General features: G+C 42.9%; 1 protein-coding gene across 7 annotated transcripts in view; it reads left to right on the top strand.

Annotated features, from left to right (window-relative positions):
• Window positions 1-22,712, top strand: part of PHF21A (PHD finger protein 21A) — a 195,111-nt gene that overhangs the window by 26,207 nt on the left and 146,192 nt on the right. Inside the window, exon 1 of one of the 7 annotated variants that reach the window (XM_056527631.1) lies at window positions 13,223-13,476. The exons of the other annotated variants lie outside the window; for them this stretch is intronic. The gene's annotated coding sequence lies outside the window, so the exon portion shown is untranslated. Of the gene's footprint in view, window positions 1-13,222; window positions 13,477-22,712 lie in introns of those variants that run through there. 7 annotated transcript variants of the gene reach the window in all.

Genomic DNA, 22,712 nt, shown 5'->3' with positions numbered 1-22,712 from the left:
CCTTCATATAAATAAAGTCTAAGGCCACAGCACAATTGATGGAAGACTCCGTTTCTTCTGTGAAGAGCTGTGATTTTTATTTTTTTTTGGTTCCTACATGCAACGTTTCTGCTAGATGTGAACCTTTATCAAGCATGTGAGGAACCAATAAATCACAGCTCTTTACCAGGACTGGTGCAAGGATTTTTGCCACTCTAGGTGAAAGCTAATTTTGACGCCCCTTGACCCCATCCACTGGGGTTAAACACATTGTAACAAACTTTTTACTCATGTAAACACCTTACTACTGGGATGACACACTGTAACAAACCTCCTCCTCATGTAATTACCTTACTACTGGGGTGACACACTGTAACAATCCCCCTCCCCATGTAATCTCCTTACTACTGGGATGACACACTGTAACAAACCTCCTCCTCATGTAATCTCCTTGCTACTGGGATTGCACACTGTAGCAATCCCCCTCCCCATGTAATCTCCTTACTACTGGGGTGACGCACTGTAACAACCTCCTCCATGTGTAATCTACTTACTATTGGGGTGACACACTGTAACAAACCTCCTCCATGTGTAATCTACTTACTATTGGGGCGACACACTGTAACAAACCTCCTCCATGTGTAATCTACTTACTATTGGGGTGACACGCTGTAACAAACATACATAATCGTGCACTTAAACATGCTGTAAGAATCCGCATACAAGCCCCCATCGGCTGTCAGTAGTTCCATCGTTGTCCTCTATAGCCCAAACGGGGGCGGAGACGGAGTTGTGATGTCATGTGACCTCAGCGATCATGCCTGTCTGCCTCTGAGGAGTATGTTGCTGCTGAGAGCAGTGCTACTCCATGACGGACAGAAGTGATCGCTTAGGAGAGGCAAGGGGGTTGGGGCGGATGTATGGAGGCGTGCTTGATGTAAGCCTGTCTGCCTCAGAGCTGGCACTTTGCTCCTCCGTCATGCTGAAAAATGCAGGAGGTGGGGGGTGGGGGGGTAGAAGAATATGTGTGGTAGCCCTTGGGGGGTGTATGGTAGATGTGGGGTTAATGTTAACCCTATAGTTTGACGCCAGGCTGAGGGCTAGTATGCTGAGGTAATTCTCCGGCCTATCGCCGCCCTTCCCAGTAATGATAGGTGCATGCATAAAATGACTGAAGGTCCACTTAAATGCTTGCGGTACATCCAATAAACAGTAACAGTCTCAGGTATACAGTCTCTATACAGTTCAATGACTGTCAGTTACTGCGGACCTTGACTACTCGTGAAAGTCTCTGAATTATGGTAATTTGCGAAGATCCGTCCGGATTTAGGGGAAGATTAGGTCCGGTGATCTTGCAGAGTGCTTAGGGATTGATGCACTCACGATTCTGAATAGATAAGCCGTTGCCGCAAGGCTCTGGCCTTACTCACTGCGGATGATAGCTGCGCAGATCCTGCTTGTTTGACAGCCCAGGAACAAGAGAGAGAGAGAGAGAGAGAGAGAGCAATGGCCGCCGCTCCCTTATATGGGTAGGGGCGGGGCCGTTTCTAAATGGTCCGATTAACTGTCACACACCGTTACAGGGAGTGATGGGAAGAATACGTCATAGGGACCTCCAAAGGTTATGGACAGTTCCTAAAATGGACAGCAGAGGTCAGCAGAGAGCAGTGCGGTCGTGACAGAAGAGAAATCCATAAAGAAAAGAATTTCCTCTGTAGTTTTCTCTGCAGCCCCTAAAAAGTACTGAAAGGATTAAGATTTTTTAATAGAAGTAATTTACAAATCTGTTTCACTTTCTGGCACCACTTGATTTAAAAAATATATATAAAAATTTCCACGGGAGTACCCCTTTAATAGAAAAATATGGTGGCAGTTTTTTTTTTTCACCTTTTAGCCCATGTTCACACAGCGTAAAATGGAATTTACCTGGACATTCTGCCTCAGGGTCTGTTCACACGGCAGAATTTCCATACACGTTTCTTATTTTGCTACGTATCTTCTGCAGCTGTTTTTGCTATCCACTGACTTTAACCCCTTAGGGACTCAGCCTATTTTCACCTTAACCTTTGTTTTTGCTTTTTCCTCCTTCCCTTCTAAAAATCATAACCCTTTCAATTTTGCATCTACAGATACATATATAAGGGCTTGTTTTTTAGCGTCGCCAACTGTACTTTGCAATGAGATCACTTATTTTATAATGTAACCTGCAGAAACGAAAAAAAAAATATTTGTGTTGTCAAAAAACGCAATTTTGTAAATTTTGGGTGCTCCTGTTTCTACGCAGTGCAATATTTGATAAAAATGACACCTTATCCTTATTCTGTAGGTCCATACGGTTACAAGGATTCCCAATTTATATAGGTTTTATTTTATTTTAACCCCTTAACGCATATGGACGTCCATAAGCGTCTCCTGAGGTATGACTCACGCTCAGCAGGTGAGTGTGCATCATACCCGGTGGGCAAGCAACCAAGGACCCGTGGCTAATGCCGGACATCGCCGATCAGGCTGATGTCCAGCATTAACTCTTTAGACGCGACGATCAAACTTAATCGCTGTGTCTAAAGTGAAAGTAAAAGCTTCCCGGCAGCTTAGTCGGGCTTGATCAGCTAGAACGCAACAGGAGGGTGCCTTACCAGCCTCCTGCGCATCTGATCGGCGATTGATTGCTCCAAGCCTGAAATCCAGGCTTGAGCAATCAACCGCCGAGAACACTGATCCCTGCCATTGAATGCAATGGCAGTGATCAGTGTATTTAATCAATGTACTGCATGTTATAGCCCCCTATGAGAGCTATAACATTGCAAAAAAAAAAAAGCGAAAAAAAGTTAATAAAGATAATTTAACCCCTTCCCTAATAAAAGTTTGAATCACCCCCCTTTTCCCAATAAATAAAAATAAACATGTGGTATCGCTGCGTGCGTAAATGTCCGAACTATAAAAATATATTGTCATATATATACGTCAATTGCGTATGCGCAAAAAGATTCCAAAGTCCAAAATAGCGTATTTTTGGTCACTTTTTTATACCATAAAAAAATGAATAAAAAGCGATCAAAAAGTCAGATCAAAACAAAAATGATACCGCAGAAAAATGAGCCCTCATACCGCCCCATACGTGGAAAAATAAGTTATAGGGATCAGAATAGGACCATTTTAAACGTATAAACTTTCCTGCATGTAGTTATGACAGAAGTACGATAAAATCAAAGTAGGGTATCATTTTTAACCGTATGGACCTACAGAATAAAGATAAGGTGTCATTTTTACTGAAAAATTTACTGCCTAGAAACGGAAGCCACCAAAAGTTACAAAATGGCGTTTTTTTTTTCTTCCATTTTGTCGCACAATGATTTTTTTTTTTCTGTTTCGCTGTAGATTTTGGGGTAAAATGACTTATGTCATTACAAAGTAGAATTGGCGGCACAAAAAATAAGCCATCATATGGATTTTTAGGTGCAAAATTGAAGGTGTTATTTCTGGAAGGTGATGAGGAAAAAACTAAACTAAAATGCAAAAACTGAAAAACCCTCCATCCTTAAGGGGTTAATACTTAAAAAAATATATTAAAAAATTATAAACTACATGCACCAAAATTAGTATGTTTAAAATTGGCATTTTATGACCCCTATAACTTTTCTATTTTTCAGTGTACGGGCGGTATGAAGGCTAATTTTTTGCACCGTCATCTGTAGTTTTTATCGGTACTATTTTTTGATCGCTTTTTATTATTTTTATGGCGGTACCACATATGATTATTTTTATTCTTTATTACATTATTTTATTTAAAAAATGGAAAAAGGGGAGGGGGGGTGATTTAAACTTTTAATAGGGAAGGGGTTAATGAACTTTAATTAAATATATATATAATTTATTTTTTATTTTTATAAGAGTTATGTCATTGCAAAGCACTGATCAGTGTAACCGGCGATCTGCTGCGCAGGCATGGAGCAGTAGATCGCTGATCGGTCAATGCCGAGGCAGGTGGGGACCCTCCTGTCGTCCGGTAAGCTGATCGGGGCATTGCGATTTTGTCGCCATAGTCCTGGTTGCCCGTAGCAACTGGGACCCACCGGCTTTAACCCGTTCTCCACCTGTGAGAGCGGTTTAAACCAGTTATACTGGACCAGGGTGTACAGGTACGCCCTGAGTCCTTAAGGATCGGGGGATGCAGGGTGAAAATTTATGCAGTAGCAAATACCTGGCAAAATATGGCACGTGTGACCCTACCCTAAGGCTATATTTACACGGCAGAATTTCCGCATGCGGAATTGCGCATGGTTTCTGCATCAAATTAAAGCCCAATCAACTTCAATGGGATTCCGTACAAGACCCGCACAAGCCAGAAACCACCCAAATGAAATTGGACACTGAATTGGTGCGGATGTGTGGAAATTCTGACGTGTGAATATAGCCTTAGGGTAGGGTCACACGTGCCATAATTTGCTGCGTAGTGGATAGCAAAATCAGCTGCAGAAAACATGCAGGAAAATGCTAAACATATGACCCTACCCTAGTGGTCGTTTTTCCACAAAGTGATATAATCTGGGCATGGTGTATTCATTTATTTATGTTTTATAAGACATTATGGCATTTTCTTTCTCCCAATGGACCTCCTAATAGGCAGAAAAATCCTGCCATGTGTATGTATATTGGCGCAATTCTTCAATAGAAATCATGATGAAACTGAATCATGGAGGAGAAATATGAGGGGGTTATTTTTTTTTTTTTTTTTGTAGCATGTTTTTCATGCAAAGAAACTCCAAACAAAATTTGTTTGTTTGGTTTTGTTTCCCGATACGGGTTCAAGCCACATTGGGTTTTCCATTGTGGAATTTCCTATGTGGAACTTAGGAGGATGCCCCACCGTAGCTTCAACCCACAGTGGGAAATTTGCAGAAGATCAGAATGTGTGAATTTATCCCAAGGGAAGTTTCACACGATACTAATCCGGTGCGGATTTTAACCCCTTAAGGACTCAGGGTTTTTCCGTTTTTGCACTTTCGTTTTTTCCTCCTTACCTTTTAAAAATCATAACCCTTTCAATTTTCCACCTAAAAATCCATATTATGGCTTATTTTTTGTGTCGCCAATTCTACTTTGCAGTGACATTAGTCATTTTACCCAAAAATGCACAGCGAAACGGAAAAAAAAATCATTGTGCGACAAAATCGAAAAAAAAACGCCATTTTGTAACTTTTGGGGGCTTTCGTTTCTACGCAGTGCATATTTCGGTAAAAATGACACCTTATCATTATTCTGTAGGTCCATACGGTTAAAATGATACCCTACTTATATAGGTTTGATTTTGTCGCACTTCTGGAAAAAATCATAACTACATGCAGGAAAATTTATACGTTTAAAAATGTAATCTTCTGACCCCTATAACTTTTTTATTTTTCCACGTATGGGGTGGTATGAGGACTCATTTTTTGCGCCGTGATCTGAAGTTTTTATTGGTATGATTTTTGTTTTGATCGGACTTTTTGATCACTTTTTATTCATTTTTTAATGATATAAAAAGTGACCAAAATACGCTTTTTTGGACTTTGGAATTTTTTTGCGCGTACGCCATTGACCGTACGGCTTAATTAATGATATATTTTTATAGTTCGGACATTTACGCACGCGGCGATACCACATATGTTTATTTTTTATTTTTTTTACACTGTTTTATTTTTTTTATGGGAAAACGGGGGTGATTCAAACTTTTATTAGGGAAGGGGTTAAATGACCTTTATTAACACTTTTTTTTTTTTTACATTTTTTTTGCAGTGTTATAGGTCCCATAGGGACCTATAACACTGCACACACTGATCTCCTATGCTGATCACTGGCGTGCATTAACACGCCTGTGATCAGCATTATCGGCGCTTGACTGCTCCTGCCTGGATCTCAGGCACGGAGCAGTCATTCGTCGATCGGACACCGGGGAGGCAGGTAAGAGCCCTCCCGGTGTCCGATCAGCTGTTCGGGACGCCGCGATTTCACCGCGGCGGTCCCGAACAGCCCGACTGAGCAGCCGGGTCACTTTCACTTTCACTTTAGAAGCGGCGGTCAGCTTTGACCGCCGCTTCTAAAGGGTTAATAGCGCACATCGCCGCGATCGGCGATGTGTGGTATTAGCCGCGGGTCCCGGCCGTTGATTAGCGCCGGGACCGACGCGATATGATGCGGGATCGCGGCGCGATCCCGCTTCATATCGCGGGAGCCGGCGCAGGACGTAAATATACGTCCTGCGTCGTTAAGGGGTTAATAACATTGACTTTAGTGGGTCCACACCATTATTGCAGATGTTTGCTATCCCCTAAGTGTATGTTATCAAAATACAACGTAAATTAGTTACGTGTGAACCTACCTAAGCTGCAATACTGGTTGTGAATTGGAATGTTTTTAATAATAAAAAAAATTAATAATTATGGGAGGCGGGGTTTTGACAGTTTTTCCATGTTTTTTTTTTGCCTGTATGAACAATAGGCTTCTCTATAGGACTTGTAGGGCTGTAAATATACTAAACAAAAATTTGGTGTATCAGGTTATACTGCGGGTGAACGGGTGACAGTTTTCCACACTTAACCTGAGGACAGGTGTGGTGCTGTTTTTTTGGACAAATTATTTCTGTTCTTCTATTCCTGGATAAACCCTTTTTATTCCATTTTATAAAATGCAGCGATGTTGAGGTATTGTGTGTCGGCAGAAGCTGCAATTATGATTCTGTGATATTCCTAATTATTATTATTTTTTTTTTTTTGTAGAAGGCTGACTGACTTTTTTAGTTGTTAAGTAGTAACACATCAACATCATCCTGGGTAGCCCTTTAAGGACGCCATGGGGATATTGTGCACCTTGCATTCACAGTACATCACACTGCATTATTGCACATTATTTCACTAATATTAGCTTCTGGAGGTCACGCGAAATAGCAATCGCAAAGTGTGATAATTGTGGATAATATTATCACCATGGAGCCCCGACCTATGGAGTCATATGTGACGATGGTAATTGGACGTCTGTTTACTATGCTGTACTATATACACTGTTACTATTTTTTTTTTTTTTAACAACTTTATCACATGACACATTTTTTTTTTTTTTGGGAGGCAAAATAACTAAATCTGTTGTGACCAGATGTTAGCTGGGAGGCAATAGAAAAATATGAAACCCACTTGGCGTATTTTTCACTTTTCATTTTTGGCTCAGACGCAGTTTACAAAAATCTTAACATGCTCAGTTATTTATTTATTTATTTTCTATTCAGGGAATCTTGGTGTTTTCTGCCATAGACTTCTATGGGAGAAAAAAGCCAAGAAAAGCGCAATGTGTGTTTTTTTTTTTCTTTTTCTTAAGGGTGCGTTCACACGGGAGCGAATCCACTGCGCATTTGACGCTCAGAGTTACAGCAGAGCGAGCTCCCTGCTGCTGCCATAGCTGTGTGTGCCGGCAGCACATCCACAACATCAAATGCCAAACAGAGCTTCGGGTTTTATTTCCGTTTTGTTTGTTTTTTTGCCAAGATTTCCTGAAAAACTCCTGGCTTTGGCTCAAAACCTACGTTGGTAGTTTTCCCAAACACTGCCAAGTGACAACCCAACATAAGGGTACACTCACATGGGTGGGTTACCCATGAGTTTCCCCACTTGGCTTTTAAACCATTTCAGATTACATTCACCTCAGTGGGGTCTGCTGCGAATTTCCTGCCATGGAAAACCTGTCACGGCTCTAACATGTGGGTAAACTGCCAGTGTGACGTACCTTAAGGGTACGTTCAGACGAGCCGACCCACAGTGTATTTTACGCTGTGGATCCGCCACTACAGGGTTCCTTTTTAGATGTGCCTGTTTGAGGTGGCAATATGCCGCTACGAGCAGACACATTGCAATGTGCGAGTCGCTGCGCGCATGCGCACATTGCAGCGATGCGTCTGCTCCTAGCGGCGTGTTGCCGCCTCAAACAGGCACATCTAAAGGCACCCTGTAGTGGTCCTTCGGCGGCGGATCCGCAGCGTAAAATACACTGTGAATCCACTTGTCTGAACTTACCCTAAGGCAGGGTTTATACTAAGGAACCTCCGGCTGAAGATTCGTCAGGCGACCGCCACAAAGTGTGCACGAAATCCTCTGCTGCACTGAAATTGCTAGCGTAATTTTTAAGTGCAATTGCGCTAGGAAATTCCCTTGTATGATCCTAGCCATAAGGTATGTTCACACGCTGGTATACTGCTGCACTGTGCACACGGTGGAATTTTTGTGGCCGTAACATCCCGATTCCCGCGGTCGCAGAACTAATACACTTTTCTATTCTTTCTGCAGATTTAGCTCGGAAATGCAGTGTTGTTTATGACATGGCGCATTTCCAAGTGGTCCTAGTGCCCGCCAGATCTTTCAAATGTGCGGAATTTTCACCTGTGTGAACATACCCTTAGTGTGAAAAAATTCCAAATAAAGGTCATGTGGGTATGACTCTTTATATTTCCCACTTGACTTCTAGATAACATCTGGCTGCAGACTAAAAGGGGAACACACATACCACGTGCCTCCAGCCATTGCATAACTACACCTTTTTAGCATGCCAAACATTGGCTGTCCTGGCATGCTGGGAGTTGTAGTTTTACAAGAGCTGGAGAGACCCTGGTTGGGAAACGCTGGTTTAGACTGTCCTGGTAATTTTGACTTTTTACTGATCTCAGTAGAAAATATCCCAAAATGTGGGTTGCTGTAGCAGGTTAGCGGCTGAGATTTCCACATTAACCCGATAACGACCATGGACGTCTATACTCGTCCAATGGCCGTTACCGGGGTATGGCGCAGGCTCCTGACTCGAGCCCGCGTCATACCAGCCAGCCCCCAGCTGATTCTTGTAGCTGGGGGCCGGCGTTAATAGCCGACATGCGGCGATCGCCGCGGCCGGCTATTAACCCTTTAGATCGCCGCTGTCAAAGTTGACAGCGGCATCTAAAGGTGCCTGTATACAGTCCCTGGTGGTCCAGTGGGGTGTATCGCCCCCCCGCAGCGCGATCGCGGGGGAGCGATCCACTACTGAGGTAGCCTGAGGGCTTACCTCTCTTGCTGTGGCTGCTCCGGCTCTCTGAATGATAAAGCCTGGCAGGGCCAGGCTTTATCAATCGAGCGCAGAGCACGCAGATCATTGTGGTTTTATGAAACCACAATGATCTGTATGAGGAATCTAATGATTCCTCCTAAAAGTCCCCTAAGGGGACTAAAAGTGTAAAAAATAAAATAAAATAAAAAGTTTAAAAACACACACATTAACCCCTTCCTTATTAAAAGTTTAAATCACCCCCCTTTTCCCAAATTCCATAATAAAAATAAACATATGTGGTATCACCGCGTGCATTAATGTCTGAACTATAAAAATATATCATTAATTAAACCGCACGGTCAATGGCGTACACGCAAAAAAATTCCAAAGCTATCTAGAAGTCCAATCAAAATAAAAAATGCTACCGATTAAAACTTCAGATCACGGCGCAAAAAATTAGCCCTCAAACCACCCTGTACGTAGAAAAATAAAAAAAGTTATAGGGGTCAGAAAAGGACAATTTTAAATGTATAAATTTTCCTGCATGTAGTTATGATTTTTTTCCAGAAGTACGACGAAATCAAACCTATATAAGTAGGGGATCATTTTAATCGTATGGACCCACAGAATAAAGATAAAGTGTCATTTTTACCGAAAAATGTACTGCCTAGAAACAGAAGCCCCCAAAATTTACAAAATTGTGTTTTTTCTTCAATTTTGTCGCACAATGATTTTTTTTTCCGTTTCGCCATAAATGTTTGTGTAAAATGACTGATGTCATTCCAAAGTAAAATTGGTGGCGCAAAAAATAAGCCCTCATATGGATTTTTAGGTGCAAAATTGAAAGGGTTATGATTTTTAAAAGGTAAGGAGGAAAAAACGAAAGTGTAAAAACAGAAAAATGCTTGGTCCAAAGGATAGGGGATAAGATGTCTAATCGCTGGGATCCCACCGCTGGGGACCCCCACAATTAGATATCATATCCCCTATTGTTTGGATAGGAGATAAGATGTTTTCAGCAGAGTACCCCTTTAATGTTTTTACAGGATACTACTGTAAGGACTCTGGATTCTGCATGTCCTTTTATATATATTTTTTTTCTCTGCTCAACTCTTGTAAAATACCAGACACCTGACTGACACCATTTAAGTCGATGGGATCCAAATAAACCGTGAACAGGTCGCATCACAACTGCAGTGTGAACCTAACCTAATATGGCATGCAATGGAACATATCACAGCAGATTCTGTATTGATCATTTAGAAGAAGTGAAGGGAAAAACCCTTTACATGCATCATTTGCACAGTATGAATCCATAGCAATCTAGATACTGTATTATAAATACAACACAGCACTGTACTATGGCTGAGCCCCCCAATATGGTGGAACCACCTTAGATGGAAGGATGTAGTTTGCCTGCTATAAATTCATTCTGTCCATGACCGTTCTCTCTCCTGTGCTGGATTGTCATTTAGGTGTCATGATTGACATGGCTGCCTTCTATGCTAACATTTCCCAGCCCCCATCTCCACTCTATGACTACTGCCTGTATTGTTTGGGCAGGTGGTTGGGCGAAGACAATTACATGAGCAGCAAAGTGGCCGTCCCTGTACATGCTGGGAAATCTCTGCCTGCCTTGAGAGATCTGGTAGAGACAAAACAAAGGGGGAGATTTAAAACCTGTCCAGAGGAAGAGTTGTGGCATTGCCCATAGCAACCAATCAGATCGCTTCTTTCATTTCTCAGAGACCTTTTCAAAAATAAAAGAAGCGATCTGATTGGTTGCTATAGGCAACTTTTCCATTGGCAGGTTTTGATAAATCTCCCCCAGAGTATCTTTTACGTCAGCAACATAGCTGTGATGTCATGGAAATGGCGCATAGAATTGTAAGAGCTTATATTATCCTGTAGCATCGTAGTGCTGTATACAGTTTATAATGCATGGGGCAAGTCATTACTTTAAGGGTGTGTTCACACGGAGTAAATGAAGAGTAATTGACGCCAAAAAATTTACGTACGGAAAAAATAATTTTATTTTCATGCGGAATTGCGCACGGACATGGGAGAGTAAGAAGTGAAGGGTTTTTCAGCCATTTCCGCGTGAATTCCGTGCAAATTGCCCGCGAATTGCGTGAAAAAACTGTCGGGCGGAATTTTTTTTTACCATTGACTTCAATTGATTTCTGCTAGCGGATTCCGCTTGAAGAATGAACATGTTCTTTCTTCAAGTGGAACGGAATTCAGCGTCGGAATTCTGCTAGCAGAATTTCCGCAGTGTGAACAGGACAGCGGAAAAAACATTAAAGGAGTAGTCCAGTGGTGACTCAGTGGTGAGCAACTTATCCAATATCCTAAGGATAGGGGATAAGTTGCAGATCGCGGGGGGTCCAACCGCTGGGGCCCCCTGCGATCTCCTGTACGGAGCCCCGACAGCCCGCGGGAAGGGGGCTTGTCGACCTCCGCACGAAGCAGCGGCCGACACGCCCCCTCGATACAACTCTATGGCAGAGCCGAAGCGCTGCCTTCGGCAATCTCCGGCTCTGCCATTGAGATGTATTGAGGGGGCGTGTCGACCGCCGCTTCGTGCGGGGGTCGACACCCGCTATCTGGGCGGAGAGTCGGGGCCCCGTACAGAGAGATCGCAGGGGGCCCCAGCGGTCGGACCCCCCACGAACTCAAACTTATCCCCTATCCTTAGGATAGGGGATACGTTTTTCACCACTGGACTACCCCTTTAAAGTCAATGGGCAGAGGAGATGTGCATTCATTTGGAGCGGAGAATTCAAGAGGAATTACTCGATTAAATTCCTCTTGAATTACTCAGTGTGAACGCACCCTAAGGGTATGTTCACGTGGGCAGGCTATTCGCGTGTCTCCCGCTGCAGATTTAATCCACTGTGGGTGGCCCACAGGGGATTTTACGCTGCCGAAAATAAGTTGTGGAATACCTGCAATGGCTCAAACCTGCAGCTGTAAATGCACATGTAACCCGCCTGTGTGAACGTACCCTAAGGCTGGGATTCCATGGCATCTTGGGAGTGCTAAATAAGGGGGCAGTTTATTGATTATTATTATTATTATTTTTTTTTATGACCAAAAAAAAGCCAAAAATTGTGTGGGAGCTTAGTCTAAGACTATGTTCGCATGGCAGAATGTCTGCCGGAAAACATGGGCAGACATTCCACAAATAGGTATCGGCAGAACATGCCAGCGCTAGGATTGTTTGGAAATGTGCAGTCTTCCTAAAGCGCAATACATTTCCGAGCGGGTTCTGACGACAGAATTGACCTGTCAATTCGTTCAGTGGAGGCTGGAATCGGGATTTTTGCAGCAGGAGTTTCTGCTGCAGAAATTCAGACATGTGTGCGGTGCAGCAGAATTCCATTGAAAGATCCCTATGAAATTTTGGAGGAAAACATAGCTACTTTCTTCTTAAAACAGCACCACACCTGTTCTCAGGTTGTTTATGGTATTACAACTTGGGCTCCATTCCTTTTTTTAATGGAACTGAGCTGCAATACCACATTTAAACTCAGGACAAGGGTGGCGCTGTGTCTTGAAGAAAGCAGAAATGTTTTTCTAATCCTGAATAACCCTTTTTTTTTTTTTTTTTTTTTTTACTCTGGCTTTATAATTTGATGACATTGGAAGCTTGTGATGTAGTGGTTATTGGTAAAGTTCTGATATAGTCCACCATTGTTCTGTTGCTGTGCCATCAGAAATATACTAGTAAAGTTGCAGGGTACCCATGCGTGTTGAATTGGGGGTTGCAGTGGTTACATTGTAATGCACTGTCTCAGGCCTGTGTAAGTTGTTGACACATATGCATCACCTGCCTTCATGTTTTCACCCTTCTATGAGCGTCTCGGTGTTTGCAATTGTAAAACTTCTCATCAAAGAAGTTTCCTCCAGAAGAGGACACGGAGCTTTGTTTCCTTTGCTTTGTACCGTAGCTGCAGCTGAATGGCATACGCCGTCAATAACCATTTGAGAATCGAAAGGGTGTACATGGCATGTCTGACTTGGATAGGTTGCCTCTCCACCAACCTTTTGCCAGCATTTCTGTGCACAGACAAACTTGATGCCTGTGCTCTAAGTGTAGAGTGAAACGTCAGGAGTTTTCTGCCTGTGTAAACATTCTGTTCTCCCAGGGTTTACTGATGGAAATTAGGTCCTTCTGATGTATGTGCCATGTTGGTAGGGTTCTCATTCTGACTGTTAAGTGCTTGTCTGCTCTTGTAGGATGTGTCTGAGATCCTAAATTAGCACTGCCTTGCAAAGGGGGAAGTGAGAGAAAAGATGGGCCTGATATCATGTGCTGCTATAGAATGTTCTCTTCTTGGGACTCAGGCTGTGGCCTGCAGGAACATCACTGAAACTCACAGATAATGCTGTAGGTGCTGTGTTTCTAGCAGTAAATGGAACAGAGTCCCGTCAGTACAACTCTCAGGAACAAAGGTATGTCGTTTTTATTTTGTTCTCTACAAAGGCGTGCTGCTGTTTTGCGGAACAATAGCGCTGCGCTGTATCAATTTCTAGCATTTGGTACGAAAATACATTTACTTCTAAAATTTGCGGCCTGTCAGTAAAGCGTGCTTTTGTGTGTGTACGTTTTTGATACATGCAGATGTTGAATTACTTCCAGCATTCCCTGTCAACAGATGGCTGCCTGGGACACTGGGATTAGTAGTTCCAACATAGTTTGACTGAACTAAACATTGCATCAGCTTGGCTAGTGTGAGGATTTTTTTGTTGTCAGTCTGTTTGTTTATTGCGCACTTTTGAGTTTTTTAACTACTATATGTTTTACTAGTGTTTGTAGTGATTCCCAACCCAGTGTGCCTCCAGCTGCTGCAAAGACTTTGGCTTGTCTTAAGCATGCTGAGAGTTGTAGTCTTGCAACAATGGGGGGGCACACTGCTTGGGAAACACTGCACTATTGCTTTAGCCTAGTTCATGCCCGTGAAAGTCACTGTGCGTCGTCGTCAAGGCAACGTCACTAGTCCGGGGCCGGCCTGGAGCGAGCGGAGAAGAGGGCCTCCCGGTGAAAATGGACAGCCCGGAATGACTAACCCTCCCCACCGGACGGTCCCTGCAGCATGGACCAGCTCACCCTTCCTTCCCACCGAGGGGAGGTGAGTAGAAAACTAAAAGGGGGGTCTGGATGATGACGAAGGCCGCAGTGGTCTTCAACCTGCGGACCTCCAGAGGTTACAAAACTACAACTCCCAGCATGCCCGGACAGCCGATGGCTGTCCGGGCATGCTGGGAGTTGTAGTTTTGCAACTTCTGGAGGTCCGCAGGTTGAAGACCACTGATGAAGGGATTGACAGGTGGAGAGTTCACTCGAGTATAAGCCGAGGGGGGCGTTTTCAGCACGAAAATTTGTGCTGAAAAACTCGGCTTATACTCGAGTATATACGGTAGATAGATTAGTTGTGTTTTTTTTAACCCTTTAACTCCCAAAGGTGTTTTGTTTCGAACAGGTTGAACAACAAAGAAAAACCTATTACATCTCCCAGTTTTCTTTTTAAGATGGATATAGCTTTACAGCAGTACACTATTTGTGCAACTGTTCAGACCTGAATTACAGAAGGGTGGATGGGGCTGTGCAACTATTCGGGCCTGGTTCACAGCACTGTGGATGGGACTTTGCAACTATTTGGAACTGATTTTGCAGCAGTGTGGATGGGGCCGTGCAACTAACTAGTCAGGCCTGTTTTGCAGCAGTGTGAATGGGCCTGAATAAAGGACCGCTCTGTACAACCACATGTTGTGGGCCATACTGAAATCAATTGGTGCATTTTTTTTTTTTTCTTGTTCGGGTAAAGTTAAACACGGCAGATATGTTTCAATAATTTCTGAGACTGCCTCATTTGTCTGAAAGCAGCCCCATTCAGATGCATTGGAAGTAAATCTTGTTGCAAAAATTTCTCCGTGGGAATTTAGCCTTACCGTGGCTGTCATGCCCTTTCAACATAGTAAGGATGAACCCGGGCTGAAACAACTAATCGATTAATCAGCAACTAATCGATTATGAAATAGTTGTCAACTATTTTCATAATCTATTAATCATTTGGTCAGTTAGTTGGTCAGCCAATTTGTAAAGTAAAGAAAATTTATATTTAAAATAATTTTTATACATATTTAAATATAATAAAAAAAGCTCCTCCTCTCAGCCTCCACAAAGATTAGGATCTAGCCGAACCCACAAGCTCTCTCTTAACACACAATACATCCCTTACCTAAAACACACAGAAGACCTTAAAAGGGGTACTCCGGTGAAAACCTTTTTTCTTTTAAATCAACTGGTGCCAGAAAGTTAAACAAACATATTTGTAAATGACTTCTATTAAAAAATCTTAATCCTTCCAGTACTTATTAGCTTCTGAATGCTACAGAGGAAATTCCTTTCTTTTTGGAGCACTGATGACATCACGAGCACAGTGCTCTCTGCTGACATCTCTGTCCATTTTAGCAACCATGCATAGCAGATGTATGCTAAGGGCAGCATGGTGGCTCAGTGGTTAGCACTGTTGCCTTGCAGTGCTGGGGCCTTGGGTTCAAATCCCATTAAGGGCAACAATAAATAAAGTTAATGTTATTATAATGACATCAGCAAAGAGCACTGTGCTTGTGATGTCATCAGAGAGAATTCCAAAAAGAAAAGAATTTCCTCTGTAGTATTCAGCAGCTAATAAGTACAGGAAGGATTAAGATTTTTTAATAGAAGTAATTTACAAATATGTTTAACTTTCTATAGAAGACAAAGAGGCAGTGCAGCTCAATCTACCATCTACTCCGAGGTTAACTGGTAGGTCTAAAAACCCCAAAAGACCCAGTAATCAACAAAAAGAAATATAATAAGAGATAATTATATAACCAGTCCTCAAGAAGTAGTGAAAATAAGTAGTGATAAAAGGGGAAAGAATAAAAAAGGGAAAAATTAGTGGTTTCGAATAAAAAATGTACAGTGATATGTGAAATAAAACTAAAAATAAAAATAAAGACAACAGTAAAAAATAAATAAAAATGAAAAAGAGAAAGGGGAGAAGAAAATGATAAATAAATAAATGAGGAAAAAAAATAAAAAAAAATAATGAATAAGCCTGCAGAAAATGATAATACTTAAACAATCATATGCATTTATTAAAAATAAAACTGATTGATGCCTGGGCAGGGCCCTTGCTCAGGCATGCAATAAAAATATTCCAATAAAATAATAAAAATGCCAACTATCTCAAATTACAAAAATAGTCCTTTGTAGCCGAAAAAATTATGTGAATAGCAACAATATTAAATGAAAAATCCGGTGATCGGAGAGACTGTGTGCTCCAATGATACTCCTATATAAAATACAGTCACCTTGAGCTGTGATAAATGTTTCAATGTTTCATTGTAATTGCTCGCTGTTATCTACTTGTGTCCCACAACAAATGTTTGTAGAAATAACAATATTGATAGCAAGATACAGTTGCTTATGTGAGATCAGGCACAGTACCTTATGCTTATGTTCACCGTGATGATCGGCGGCTGTATATCTCCAAAGTTGCAGTCTCCGGGGACTGTGGGAGCCCAGTGCCCGCACGGACCGGATCGATCACTGCCCTGGTATGGGTAAAGAGGTACTTATCGTGCCGTGGTTGGGACGATGTGATGATCCCGATTACGATAATGTAAGCCGCTGGGTAATAGATCGTAGCCAGGTGGGAGTATCGTGCTTCGCACAGCTTAGTGGCCGGTCTATGGAGAAAACGGCAGGCGCTGCCCGGCGTCCTCGTGGCGTGTGAATGGCGCGTTAATTCACAGTGGTCCACTAGTCCGGGTCCTACAGCGCTGTCCAGGTAGTATCGGCTGATACAGGTGTCAAGCCAAATTTGAGATAGGGATGGCAAATGAATGTAAGACAAGGCTAAACGCGTTTCACGACTTAATGTCGCATTCCTCAGTAGCCTGATTAGGTTAAGAAGCTTTCTTTCTTAACCTAATCAGGCTACTGAGGAATGCGACATTAAGTCGTGAAACGCGTTTAGCCTTGTCTTACATTCATTTGCCATCCCTATCTCAAATTTGGCTTGACACCTGTATCAGCCGATACTACCTGGACAGCGCTGTAGGACCCGGACTAGTGGACCACTGTGAATTAACGCGCCATTCACACGCCACGAGGACGCCGGGCAGCGCCTGCCGTTTTCTCCATAGACCGGCCACTAAGCTGTGCGAAGCACGATACTCCCACCTGGCTACGATCTATTACCCAGCGGCTTACATTATCGTAATCGGGATCATCACATCGTCCCAACCACGGCACGATAAGTACCTCTTTACCCATACCAGGGCAGTGATCGATCCGGTCCGTGCGGGCACTGGGCTCCCACAGTCCCCGGAGACTGCAACTTTGGAGATATACAGCCGCCGATCATCACGGTGAACATAAGCATAAGGTACTGTGCCTGATCTCACATAAGCAACTGTATCTTGCTATCAATATTGTTATTTCTACAAACATTTGTTGTGGGACACAAGTAGATAACAGCGAGCAATTACAATGAAACATTGAAACATTTATCACAGCTCAAGGTGACTGTATTTTATATAGGAGTATCATTGGAGCACACAGTCTCTCCGATCACCGGATTTTTCATTTAATGTTGCTATTCACATAATTTTTTCGGCTACAAAGGACTATTTTTGTAATTTGAGATAGTTGGCATTTTTATTATTTTATTGGAATATTTTTATTGCATGCCTGAGCAAGGGCCCTGCCCAGGCATCAATCAGTTTTATTTTTAATAAATGCATATGATTGTTTAAGTATTATCATTTTCTGCAGGCTTATTCATTATTTTATTTTTATTTTTTCCTCATTTATTTATTTAGCATTTTCTTCTCCCCTTTCTCTTTTTCATTTTAATTTATTTTTTTACTGTTGTCTTTATTTTTATTTTTATTTCACATATCACTGTACATTTTTTATTCGAAACCACTAATTTTTCCCTTTTTTATTCTTTCCCCTTTTTTCACTACTTATTTTCACTACTTCTTGAGGACTGGTTATATAATTATCTCTTATTATATTTCTTTTTGGTGTTTAACTTTCTGCCACCAGTTGATTTAAAAGAAATAAAAGGTTTTCACCGGAGTACCCCTTTAAGTCCAATCCCCTCAACTCCCTCCCTAATCTAACTCACACATTATCTTCTTCTCCACTATGGTTATTTGTATCTGATTAGTCGATTAATAGAAGCAATAATCGTCCAACTAATTGATTATGAAAATAATCGTTAGCTGCAGCCCTAACTTGCACCAAATTCTGTAACCTGTACAGATTTTGCATCGAATTCTCTTAGAATACGTTCATGCAAGCGGATCTCCAGCGTATTTTACGCTGCGAATCCGCCGCTGAAGGACCGGTGTATGGTGCCTTTACATGTGCCTGCTTGGAGCGGCAATACGCTGCTACGAGCAGACATACTGCAATGTGTGAGTCTCCGCGTGCATGCGCAGTATACTCACATCGAGGCAGCTTTCGGCCTAGCTCATAGCGCAGGGGGAGCAGCCGCCATGTGTGAGAGTACACTCTCTTATCGCTTCAGTGTGTCTGCTTGTAGCGGCATATTGCCGCTCCGAGCAGGCACATGTAAAGGCCCTATGCAGCGGTCCTTTAGTGGCGGATCCGCAGCGTAAAAATATGCTGGGGATCCGCTTGTGTGAATGTACCCTGAGGGTATGTTCACTCCCTGCAGATTTGCTTCAGGACCAGATGTAAAAAATATGCATCTGTTCTGCACCAAACAAACTATTGTATTTAAAATCAGTTGCTGACTATTGACCGAAAATTCACACAAGATCTTGCATGTGAACGTACCCCGAGTGTACTCAATTCTGTGTTCATTTGATGCTAAGGATTTTAGCTATGTATTGTTAATTCCACAGGATCAATTAAAGGAGATGTCTGGTGCAGACTTTTTCTATTCCATCCTGCCCGGGCTGCAAAAAAAAGACAAAACTAACTTTCACTTACCTTCCTACGTTCCCCCGGTACGGTCAGGCTGTTTACTTCCTTCTTCCCTCAGCCTGGTACGTCACACGGCGCTTCAACCTATCACCGGCCGCAGCGATGTCCCGCCTCTGCCGGTGATAGGCTGAAGCGCCGTGTGACGTACCAGGCTAAGGGAACTAGGAAGTAAAAAGCCCGGCTGACTGATCAGCTGTTGTGGAGCTCCTCGGGAATGTAGGAAGGTAAGTGAAAGTTTGTTTTGTCTTTTTTTGCAGCCCGGGCAGGATGGAATAGAAAAAGTCTGCACCGGACATCTCCTTTAACCCCTTAACGACGCAGGACGTATATTTACGTCCTGCGCGGGCTCCCGCGATATGAAGCATCGCGTCGGTCCCGGCGCTAATCAACAGCTGGGACCCGTGGCTAATACCACACATCGCCGATCGCGGCAATGTGCGGTATTAACCCTTTAGAAGCGGCGGTCAAAGCTGACCGCCGCTTCTAAAGCGAAAGTGAAGGTATCCCGGCTGCTCAGTCGGGCTGTTCGGGACCGCCGCTGTGAAATCGCGGCATCCCGAACAGCTTACAGGACACCAGGAGGGCCCTTACCTGCCTCCTCGGTGTCCGATCGACGAATGACTGCTCCGTGCCTGAGATCCAGGCAGGAGCAGTCAAGCGCCGATAACACTGATCACAGGCGTGTTAATACACGCCAGTGATCAGCGTAGGAGATCAGTGTGTGCAGTGTTATAGGTCCCTATGGGACCTATAACACTGCAAAAAAAAAGTAAGAAAAAAGTGTTAATAAAGGTCATTTAAACCCTTCCCTAATAAAAGTTTGAATCACCCCACTTTTCCCATAAAAAAAATAAAACCGTGTAAATAAAAATAAACATATGTGGTATCGCCAGGTGCATAAATGTCCGAACTATAAAAATATATCATTAATTAAAGCGCACGGTCAATGGCGTACACGTAAAAAAATTCCAAAGTCCAAAAAAGCGTATTTTGGTCACTTTTTATAAAAAAAAATGAATAAAAAGTGATCAAAAAGTCTGATCACGTCGCAAAAAATGAGTCCTCACACCGCCCTGTACGTGGAAAAATAAAAAAGTTATAGGGGTCAGAAGAGGACATTTTTAAACGTATAAATTTTCCTGCATGTAGTTATGATTTTTTCCAGAAGTACGACAAAATCAAACCTATATAAGTAGGGGATCATTTTAACCGTATGGACCTACAGAATAATAAGGTGTCATTTTTACCGAAATATGCACTGCGTAGAAATGGAAGCCCCCAAAAGTTACAAAATGGCGTTTTTTCTTCGATTTTGTCGCACAATGATTTTTTTTCCCGTTTCACCGTGAATTTTTGGGTAAAATAACTAATGTCACTGCAAAGTAGAATTGGTGACACAAAAAATAAGCCATAATATGGCTTTTTAGGTGGGAAATTGAAAGGGTTATGATTTTTAAAACTAAAAAAAGACACAGAAGGAGCATTCCATAGTGTAATACCGCCAATTCATGCAATTTGCACTAGCTGACACTTACCAGACAAGCACGCACCTTAAAAGAACGGTTTATAAGCAAGGGATACCCCACACAATTACTTTCAGATGCTTATAATAGGGTAAAAAATCACAGAATGAATTAGTGTCAGCTAGTGCAAATAGGAATAGGGTGAATAACACTACTAAGTGTGATTTTTAAATACAATTTTATCACTAATTTTAATTGTGCTTCTAATACTATTAAAGATATTTTAAATAAACACTGGCCAATCGTGCGTGACGACCCTGTTTTACGAAATATTGTCCCTTCACATCCAGGGGTCACGTTTAGGAGATCCATGAACCTACGCAATTGAGTTGCCCCCAGTAGATTTAGATCTAAACCTACTTCTATTGTTCTGTCAGGTGACTGTGGTATGCGCAGGTGTAACAAACCCTGTTGCCTGTGTTGTAGAATGTTGTGCACTGAAAGTTCTTTTACATCAACAGTTACTAAGTACACTTTTTTTTAAATCAAAGGTCTTTTTTAGAGATGAGCGAACTTACAGTAAATTCGATTAGTGGTCTTCAACCTGAGGACCTCCAGATGTTGCAAAACTACAACTCCCAGCATGCCCGGACAGCCAACGGCTGTCCGGGCATGCTGGGAGTTGTAGCTTTGCAACATCTGGAGGTCCGCAGATTGAAGACCACTGCATAGGAGGTAATACTCACGTGTCCCCGCCGCTCCGGACCCGTCACCGCTGCCCTGGATGTCGCTCCATCGCTGTCGCCGTGTCCGTAACGTCTCTGCTGCCTGCCGGGTATCCTCGCTCTCCGTCGCCGCCATCACGTCGTTACGCACGCCTGACGCACGTACGCGACAACGTGATGACGAGGAAGGAGAGTGCCGGCCATACAGGGGATCCCTGAACGGAGAAGACACAGAGGAGGCAGGTAGGGTCCCTCCTGGTGTCCTGTAAGCACTAACCCGGCTATTCAGTCGGGCTGTTCGGGACCGCCGCGGTGAAATTGCGGCGGTCCCGAACAGCCCGACTGAACAGCCGGGTTAGTGTCACTTTGCCTTCAGACGCGGCGGTCAGCTTTGATCGCCGCGTCTGAAGGGTTAATACAGGGCATCACCGCGATCGGTGATGTCCTGTATTAGCCGCAGGTCCCGGCAGTAGATGGCCGCAGGGACTGCCGCGATAGGGGTGTATTCGCCATATAAGACGCACCGACTTTTTTTCCCCCCAAGTTTTGGGGAAGAAAAAGTGCGTCTTATATGGCGATAAATACGGTACGTCATGCTGAAGAACTTATCCCCTATCAAAGGATAGGGGATAAGTTTTAGATCACGAGGTCCGAGTGATGGGACCCCTCGTGACCTCCTTTTACCAAGCTCTGGCTTGCCTGTGTTCAGCTATCTTCGGCTCTCACATAGAGATATATGGAGGACGCATGTTTGCCGCCGCTTCTTGTGGGGGTTGTGCCGCGCTGCTCCCGGGGAGAGTCAGGGCCCTTGTACAGGAGATCACAGGGGGTCCCAGTGGTCAGACCCCCTGCGATCTAAAACTTATCCCCTATCCTTTTTCAGCATGAGACTTCTCCTTTTAAATCATACCATTACTACAGATATGTAAGGCTAGGGTCATACTTAGGAATTTCTGAGCTGAAATTCCGTTGCAGCAGAGTCCCATTGCTGTCAATAGGATTCCGTTGCACTGTATACAACAGAATTTCTACATGGACCAACAATGTCCATGCTGTCCTAACACCAGCTGCCCTCAGATTCCGTATAGTGAACCCAGCCTAATTTATAGATTATCCTATGTACACTGCCCTACTACTCATGTTTTATAATTAGGATCGAGAGATTTCATGAAGGTAAAAAAAAAAAACAACAAAAAAAAAACATAGAAGTAAAAATATCACGTTGAGAATGTTTCGACAACTTGGAACAGATGTCACATTAATTTGATGTGCAGCACAAAAAATTATAGCATCTCTGATTTGCTCATTTTATGACACCTGCTCGGAGCAGACAGGCGGCTTCTGGGATGTTCATTTTTGCTCAGCTTGAATTGGAATTTACTTTGTTAGAGTTTTTCTGGATTTGAATATTTGTTGATGAAGCCTCAACAGTGTGTAATGACTCGCTTTTGGTATGCTTTTGGGGATTTTAAAGGATATGTTATGTTC

Source organism: Hyla sarda, chromosome 6, assembly GCF_029499605.1.
Source record: "Hyla sarda isolate aHylSar1 chromosome 6, aHylSar1.hap1, whole genome shotgun sequence".
Taxonomy (NCBI): domain Eukaryota; kingdom Metazoa; phylum Chordata; class Amphibia; order Anura; family Hylidae; genus Hyla; species Hyla sarda.
This window is presented reverse-complemented; position numbering and strand designations above follow the sequence as displayed.